The sequence below is a fragment of the Vigna unguiculata genome, chromosome 1 (assembly GCF_004118075.2).
Source record: "Vigna unguiculata cultivar IT97K-499-35 chromosome 1, ASM411807v1, whole genome shotgun sequence".
Taxonomy (NCBI): domain Eukaryota; kingdom Viridiplantae; phylum Streptophyta; class Magnoliopsida; order Fabales; family Fabaceae; genus Vigna; species Vigna unguiculata.
The window spans coordinates 18,988,925-18,998,649 of NC_040279.1; positions in this window are offsets into that span (position 1 = coordinate 18,988,925).

Here is a 9,725-nt window from a genome sequence, read left to right on the forward strand (position 1 = left end):
TCGAACCCAAGTCCTCTCACACAATCAAAGTACTCTCAACCACTTGAGCTAGTACTTTTCCACATCATACACAACAAAATTTAATGTCATAAATGCACTACCTACCCGCCTTTATTAATTAATTAATTAAATTCTGCGGATCTTACATTCCCCACACCTTGAAATTTTTCGTCCTCGAAAAAGAGAACTTACCAGCAAACAGGTGAGGATACGACTTCCTCATGAGGTCCTCCATCTCCCAAGTCATCTCCTGGGTTGCCTCATTCCAGAGGACCTTCACAGTCTGAATTTCCTTCCCTTTGAGTTGCTTGACGTGAGAATCCACGATTCTCATCGGTCCAACTCCCATAGTCAAATCCTCGCGCACCTGGACATCATCCTACTCCAGCACATGATTAAGATCTGCCACGTACTTCCTCAGTTGTGAGAAATGGAAGACGTTGTGCAGATTTGCCAAGTGTGGTGGCAAGGCAATCTCGTACGCGGCGGGTTTGATCATCCTCGTAATCTAATACGAACCAATGAAACGAGGAGTCAACTTCCTCGATTTCAGGGCTCTCCCAATGCCTGCTGTAGGTGTAACCTTGAGGAACGCATGGTCGCCAGCCTCAAACTCGAGTGGCCTCCTCCTCTTATCTGCATAAGACTTCTGTCGACTCTGCGTGGTTTGCCGCAAGAATTCTGGCCCAAGCACCACTAACTCCCCATCCTGCTACCAACACAGCGGAGTCTTGCACCTCCGACCATAAATGCCTCGTATGGTGCCATCCCAATGCTGGAATGGTAGCTATTATTGTACGTGAACTCCACCAATGGCAATATGTCACTCCACGTACCCAAGTGATATAGCACACAAGTCCTCAACAGATCCTCCTATGACTGTATGGTTCTCTCAGACTGCCCATCAGTCTGAGGATGATATGCCGAGCTCATTCTCAGCTGCGTGCCTAAGGCATTCTGCAATGACTGCCAAAACCTGGAGGTGAACCTCGGATCCCTATCTGACACAATACTCGTTGGAACACCATGAAGTCTAACGATCTCCTTGACATATAACTCCGCTAGCCTATCCAATGACATCTTCTGATTGATTGGTAGGAAGTGAGAAAACTTCATCAATCTGTCTACAATAACCTAGATCGAGTCATGTCCTCTCATAAACCGTGGCAAGTGCATGACAAAATCCATGGAAATGCTGTCCCATTTCCACTGAGGAATGTCAAGAGGCTCCAACGTACCACTCGGCCTTTGGTGCTCAATTTTTTCCTTTTGGCATACCAAACAAGAAGCGATATAGTCGGCCACATAAGTCTTCATACCCGTCCACCAGAAGGTCGCTTTCAAGTCCTTATACATCTTAGTCATACCTTGATGTAGGCTAAGACGACTCTTATGCCCTTCATCCAAGAGTATCTTCCTTAACACCCGACTGCGAGGTACACACACTCTCTCTCTGAATCTCAGGATACCATCTCTGCCCATCCTGAAGTCTTTTCTCTTTTCGATGCCTAACTCACTCACAATCTGTTGCAGTTCTTGATCTTTACCTTGTTCCTCCCTGGCCTCATTTAAGAACTCATTAGTGATTTGCAACATGCTGCACCGTATATGATCAACACCTATGACTTACAACCGCCAGGCGATAGCTTGAATCCAGAGAGCAAATTGTACGTGGGCACCTAGCGGTATCAAGCGTTTCGCTAGGCAATAGACGCAGACCCAAGGGTGGCTGGGAAAGAGTGGCGCCTGGCGGTAGGGTTACCTCTGCCAGGCGGTATGTCCAGCGATAGAAGTGTAGAGGCGCTAGGCACCTAGTGGTAAGTGTGCCCCGCTAGGCGATCTAGAGGCGGCTGCGCCCGGCGGTACGTGTCCCTCGCCAGGCGACTTTGATGTTGCACCCTTGAGTTGTTGGATTCTACATGCGTGATCTACAAGGCTTTTGGTGATGCTTCAAAGGCAGGATTGCTGGTGTTCCTTGAGTTGAACTTGGAACGTATCCCTTGAGTTGAGCTCGAGATAGGGGTTAAGCACGCGGTATTCCTCGAGTTGAGCTTAGAATGACATCCCTCGAGTTGGGCTCGGGATAGCGGATGAAGACAAGGAACCCTTGAATTGAGCTCGTGTTGGTGAGTGTTGCCAATGTGAGTGTGTTGGTTATGGCCAGTACAGATGGGTCCAGATAGATTGCTGACGAGTTTGGTAGTCTTGGGACGTTACGAACTATGTTCGTATTTGGGAGCTCCACTTGGCGTTACGGTGTATGATCCGTAGCAATGGTTCCCGCACGTGCTCTATCAGTTGTGGCCGATAGGTATAGCAGCAAGTCACCTTGGGGTAATCACTAAAAGAGGTAGAACACGACTGACCTAGTTGTGGCCAGGTGATATGGAATCGAAGGAGGGATTCTTATTTGGGATGTTTGCATGAAATATAAGTGACTTATATATGTGTATATGAATGTAATTGTATGTTGATTCTGTTAAGCTCACCCTATATGCTTGTGTTTGCGATGATCGTATGCGTGGTACACATGAGCAAATGATGTTGATGTAGGTGGTGTTGGTGAGGCTTAGCCACAGAGCGGGGAAAAGCTTGGGAGTTTTATATATTTTCATGTTTTATGATTTTGGCATAAGTTGTAAACTCTTATGAGATATTTTTTGGATTATTCTACTTTTGTAATTATGGATTTTTGTTTAATGATTGCGATTAATAAAGTATTTAAATTTCCCACATTTTGGGAAATTAGGTATTAATAAAGGAAACCGTTTATTAATTCTTTATTTTTTTTAAAATCCGTAATATCCTGACGGGATGTTATAGATATGGCTTACCTCTATTTTCACAATGATCATTTCAACCAACATACCAAATCAATCAACTTAACACCCATGTTATTCCTCCAAGTAATTCATTCCAACTCTTGAAATGGTTCCATAATGCACAATTCACATATTAATTCAACCACGGTAACCATCCATAATTATAACCAATACTTTAACTAATTTACAAAAATAGAGTTTCACAACCTCCTTTTTCTTTTATATGTATATATATATATACATATGTATATATATATATATACATATGTATATATATATATATATACATATATGTATATATATATACATATATGTATATACATATATGTATACACATATATATATATATATATATATACATATATATATATATATATATATATATATATATCCAACCCAAAATTTACCATCCACCCATGCTTAGACCCCTTTTCATTTTCGCAATTGGTTTATAATTATCAGATGCATAATTTTAACTTAACTTTCACAATGCCCAATTCTCACCTAAACAACCAAAAATAAAAAAGAACTTCTGCTGCACTGGTTATCGCTTGGCGGCAAGTACGCATCGTCAGGCGGTGCATCAGTTTCTAGGCAGAACCTAGATTCTTCCTACACTTGCGATAAATCCTAAACCCCCAAATCCCATTCTAGCCTATCACACGCCTAAAACTCATATAAGTTTAGTATCTCATTAGACATATTCATTAAGTAAAATCCTACAATTACCAATTCATCATGATTGCTAAAAAAATCCATATCAATAATTTAGGCCCCAAACCCTAACATGAACCCTCATGATTTGTAGCCCATTCAGTCATTCAAGTATCATAAAACACAGTAATGATCAGTGTAAGAACCTAGATTTATAGAAATTATCATGAAACATGAATTGGTTGAATGGTTGTGCATTGACTTAACATTGACATGGTTGTGTGTTCAAACCTTGGATAGGGTAAATTCATAACATCTTATTTTTTTTATGCTTTGGGGACGAATTTGAGAAGATGAAGAGCTGAATGTAAGTACTATAAATATGGACACAAACAAAAAGGTTAATTGGATTTAATTAGGCATTAAGGACCAATTAATGAATTGATAAGAATTGAATTTCAATTTTTAATCTAATTAAATTAGTTAGGGTTGGAAAAGGAAAAGGGTATCAACCACCAATCTGCAGAGTAGAATGAAAATTGAAGGTGAATTGAAAGGAAGAAATAGAGGAGATCAAAGAGAGGGCAACTTAGAGCAAGGAAAAAGCTAGGCACATTTTGAACGTGGAATCCAGGTTAAGGGAGTTCCACTTATCTTTTTGCGTTTAATTATATGAGTATGTGATGTATGAAATGCATGAGATGCCATGATTTTACCAAAAATGTAATAAATTGCTCGTGTTTCTAGAATTTTCCAGAAACTACTTGGCTGTGCTGAAGGCCACCAGATGACTCATGCCTCCAGCGCCATTTTTCTGGGTTTATCTATGCACCGCCTGGTGACTATGTGCTGGCTGTCAGGCGACATGAACTAGCTTGCCCAGTTTCTCCTGATTTTTGGTGTTCGAATGGTGTTGTGATGTACGTATATGATTGGCATGGTGGATTTTTATCTGCTATTGTTTGTTGGTGACAATTACATGAATTTGGCATGATTGGGAGATTAGGGTTTATGTTAGGATTGGGAATGCATAATTCTGATTTATGATTATGATTGATGCACTGTTTCCATGAAAGTTATATGATATTTGGACAACCATTACTTGTGTAAGTTTGACAGAATGTGAAAAATATGATACAATGCATGCCTGAATTGATAAATGGGGTTTTGGGTTTTGTACTGGTGCAGGAAAATCTAGAAAAAAAAGATTTTGTATACATCGCTTGGCGGCACATGAACTACTATCAGGCGACACATCAAGTATAGGCATGGTGGATTTTTATCTACTATTGTTTGTTGGTGACAATTACATGAATTTGGCATGATTGGGGGATTAGGGTTTATGTTGGGATTGGGAATGCATAATTTTGATTTATGATTATGATTGATGCACTGTTTCCATGAAAGTTATATGATATTTGGACAAGCATTACTTGTGTAAGTTTGACAGAATATGAAAATATGATACAATGCATGCCTGAATTGATAAATGGGGTTTTGGGTTTTGTATTGGTGCAGGAAAATCTAGAAAAAAAAGATTTTGTATACACCGCTTGGCGGCACATGAACTACTATCAGGCAATACATCAAGTGTAGGCAGACACCTTGATTTTGTTTCGCGTTGGGTTTCTGGGTGTGGTTATCTGTAAATTTTGTACATATTAGTGGTTAAAATTGGACAAAGTGTGTGGGAAGGGAGAGTATGTATTAAAGATAATTAATAAAAAGTGTAATTATGAGTATGCGGTAATTGGGATTGCAAGAGGATTAAAGTGGTATGTTTACATTGACTGTTGTGGTATAATGTATGTTTGAAGAATTGTCATGTGCAAATTGAGATGATGGTTTTAAAATCAGTGCGATATTTGCAAGTGGTAAAAGAATAATTGCATGACAATTTTCATCATTATTTGGTAAATGTAGGATCTGAAATATTGAACTACTTTGTAAGTGAATGTAATGAGTGTGGTTCAGTCATAAGATTATGACGAGGCAATGAAGTTTGACTTATGTATTGTGTACTACGTGCTTAGGGTTCCTTAGAACCAATCCCAACTTGTTAAAAAACCAGTAGTAGTGACACTACTAGTGTGGCACCTAGCGACATGGGATGAGTCGCCAAGTGACAAGGGAAAAGACAACGATGCACTAGAATTAAAGTGGTATGTTTACATTGACTGTTGTGGTATAATGTATGTTTGAAGAATTGTCATGTTGTGCAAATTGAGATGATGGTTTTAAAATCAGTGCGATATGTGCAAGTGGTAAAAGAATAATTGCATGATAATTTTCATCATTATTTGGTATGAGTATGCGGTAATTGGGATTGCAAGAGGATTAAAGTGGTATGTTTACATTGACTATTGTGGTATAATGTATGTTTGAAGAATTGTCATGTGCAAATTGAGATGATGGTTTTAAAATCAGTGCGATATGTGCAAGTGGTAAAAGAATAATTGCATGATAATTTTCATCATTATTTGGTAAATGTAGGATCTGAAATTGTGAAATACTTTGTAAGTGAATGTAATGAGTGTGGTTCAGTCATAAGATTATGACTAGGCAATGAAGTTTGACTTATGTATTGTGTACTACGTGCTTAGGGTTCCTTAGAACCAATCCCAACTTGTTAAAAAACCAGTAGTAGTGACGCTACTAGTGTGGCACCTAGCGACATGGGATGAGCCGCCAAGTAACAAGGGAAAAGACAGGGATGCACTAGAATGTAGTGCCTGGAGGAAGGGGTCGTCCCGCCAAGCAGAAGCAAACTGGTACCTGTTGGTGTGAGGTTCTCGCTAGGCGGGCTGGATCGCAAATTTGCCTAGCGACGGAGTGAGTGGAGCCAAGCGGTTCGAGGTGTAGAGTTGTACTGCGTGGAGGGTTTTACACAGCTTTGGATTAAGGTCATGATGTGATGCTTTGCTTGAGGCCAAATTATGAGTGCAACTTGTATTGGGGTAACACGTGGCCACTCAAGGTTGTATTCTGGTGGTTTTGGAAGTTTGGTGGAGTGTGCGAGATCGTGGCTAATACGGATGAGTTCCGGAAGATTGCCCTCCTCGGTGTTATCCGACGAGTTTGGTAATCTTGGGACAAATACGGACTGTGGTTCATATTGGGGAACTCCACTTGCTGTTGCAGATTGTGGTTGTGACAAATTTATTCTGCGTGTGGACTATTAGGTGGTGGCCTATAGTCGTAGGGGTGAGTAGACACTCGTGGCAGCAAAGATCGATTAGTGTAATCATCAAAGGGTGTAGAATCAAGAGGCGTCCAGAGGAAGATGTGAATGTTGGGTTGACGGTTGGGTTCTACGTTAGTGTAATGGATTTAGAATTAGTACTCTATTGTATATTGCATTTCTTTTATTTGAGCTCACCCTATCTGTGTGTGTTTGGCGATGATCATGTAACTCGTTACATGGGAGTAGATGTTGATGCAGGTGAGCCTGTGGATACTTAGAGTTGGAGAGGGGGCCAACTTGGGGACTTTTTCATCGATTTTATTTGCTATGGATTTTCTTAATTATTAATCCTTTTACATTAACTGTTTGGATAATTGTAAGTGTGGAACGCATTTATGGATTTGACCTTTTGGCACGCAGAAACTAAAGTTTTAAATTTTCTCACGTTTTGGGGAAGTACTTTATTAATAAATACAGTTTAATAGTTTTTGTATTTTATTTATTTTAAATAAGTAATGTCCATCTAGGATGTTACAATCAGCGATTACACAACATCACTCATTCAATATGCATAGGACACTTTCGCAAGAACCCATAATATCATTGAATCCATAAAATCACAAGAACCACACCAATGTTCGCATCGCCTACTGGAATCACTTGTGTCGCCAGGCAGTTCATCTAAAAAAACCTAGAAATGGGTACAACGCTCATGCATTGCCTAGCGAGCCTTCAAAGGCTCTAACATAAACAAACAAAACAGCTCTCCTAACCTAGATTCCTTGGTTTCAATTTGCAAAGCTTTTCATCTTTGATGATAGCAAAATCTCTTTCCTTGGCACCTTCTATTTTTTCAACATCTAATGGCTTCCAAACACCCTCTTAGCTCTCTCTTTTTTGTGCAGATTGATTAAGTGTATCAAAAGGACTTTACCTCAGCCTTAACTCACTATTATTCTCTCCTCACACTCTAATTTTAATGGCCATAATTATTAAAACGAATTTTCGCATTAACAATGAGCTTAATGATTATTGAATTACTATTTTATGATGACTTTCCAACCCTCTTGGGTGTCCCCTTTGAAAAAAATATTCTATAAGAGATATTTTAATACTTTTGTTGCTAAATTAGGTCAATCACCTCTAATTTTTATAAGACTATTTTAATTATTCATAAAAGTTTATTAACATATACACATGCACCAAAAGTGTAACAGTTGTAGACCTAAAATATATGAAGTTGCTCGTGGGCGGCTACCTTGATGCATATAAAATTGAGTCATAACCAACGTGCTTTCATCATTGTGAATAGAAAGTGAGTCCTTTTAATTATCAATTTAACTAATTGACAAGTGGCAGCATGTTTTTACAAAAATATCATCATACTGCTTCAATAATATATATTAATAAGATAATAATTATAATAATGCTAACTAAACAGTTAACCCTAATAGTGATTTAATTAATAAAGGGTCGATATGTTTGACTGATTAAGGAGACATACTTAAAATTTTTTGGACTATGCCTACGTAGATTCGAGTCAGAAATGGATATTATAAATGAATATTTGTATTCGCTGCAATACTCTAATTTAAATTAACAAAAAATTAAAAAAACGTGATTAAAATATTAATATATTGATTTTGAATGAGTTATTTTTTTTATCAATTTGTTTTAAAAAATTTCAAATTCTTTGTAAATTATCATTCAACATTATTTAAATGGATTATTTGGACTTTATTTTAAATTTATAAATCTTATGTGTGTTATTTTCATTGAATTTATGATTAAATATGTTGTTAAATATTTAATTTGTTTTTTTTTAATTACTCACGGGTACACGTGGATATCCATGGATATTAAAAAAATGTGTAGGTTAACGAATACCCGCACAAATATTGGAATAGAGCATATATTTATCCCACGGGTAGAGTACGAGGGAGCTACTATTTGTATCATACCCGTCCCGTTGACATCCCTCATACAAAAACAAATTTTGGTATTTTCATCAAGAGGAACTCCATATAGTACAATAATACAACAATCCAAAAACGAAAAATAACAAAAAACTGAATATTTTAAATCAATCTCATTTAGATCAACATATTAAAGGTGGATATAATTATATTTATTTAGGATTAATATAAGTTGCAGCAATCTCAATTTCTTTGTAAACTATCATTCAACACTATTTAAATAAGTTATTTGGACTCTGTTTTAAATATATAAATCTTATGTATTGTATTTTATTAAAATTTATGATTAAATATGTTGTTAAATTTTTTTTTTTGTAATTACCTGCGGATAATAAAAAAATATGTGGATACCCGCACGAATATGGGAACAGGTAAAGAGCATATATTTATTCCACAGGTAGAGTACGGGGAACTATACCCTACCTGTCCCGTTGACATCTCTAATACAAAGACAAATTTTAGTATTTTCATCAAGATGAACTCCATATAGTACAATAATACAACAATCCAAAAACGAAAAATTAAAAAAAAATGAATATTTTAAAACAAACTCATTTAGATCAACATATTAAAGATGGATACAATTTTATTTATTTTGAATTAATATAAGTTGTAGCAAAATCAAATTATAGATTAAGAGTACCGAAACCAATATTAATAATATAAAGGGATATTAGGTTTAAAATATTTATTAATTCAATAATAGTGATATTAAAAAGTAATCTTCAATATGATCTGCCTTTTTATATTGCTATCCAAAATTTTCCGAGTAATAAAAAAAACTAGAAATGAAATAAAATTATTTGCACAAATTACAAAGGAATTATAAACAAACTCTCAGGTTCAATACAAATAATTTACGAAATTTATTATAAAGTTACAAACATAGACTATAACTACAAAACCTTAAAATCTCGAAAGATTAGAGAAAAGAGGCTCAAATCTCAAAATATAATTTTTACAAATCTCTAAAAAGATTAAGCATGGTGAAGTAATAAGATTCCTAAAGAGTGGATAACAGAAAATATAGCAGAAGATGTTATGAAATTTATGGATTGTCCATTGAGTTGCTCACAGTTACTCAGCTTG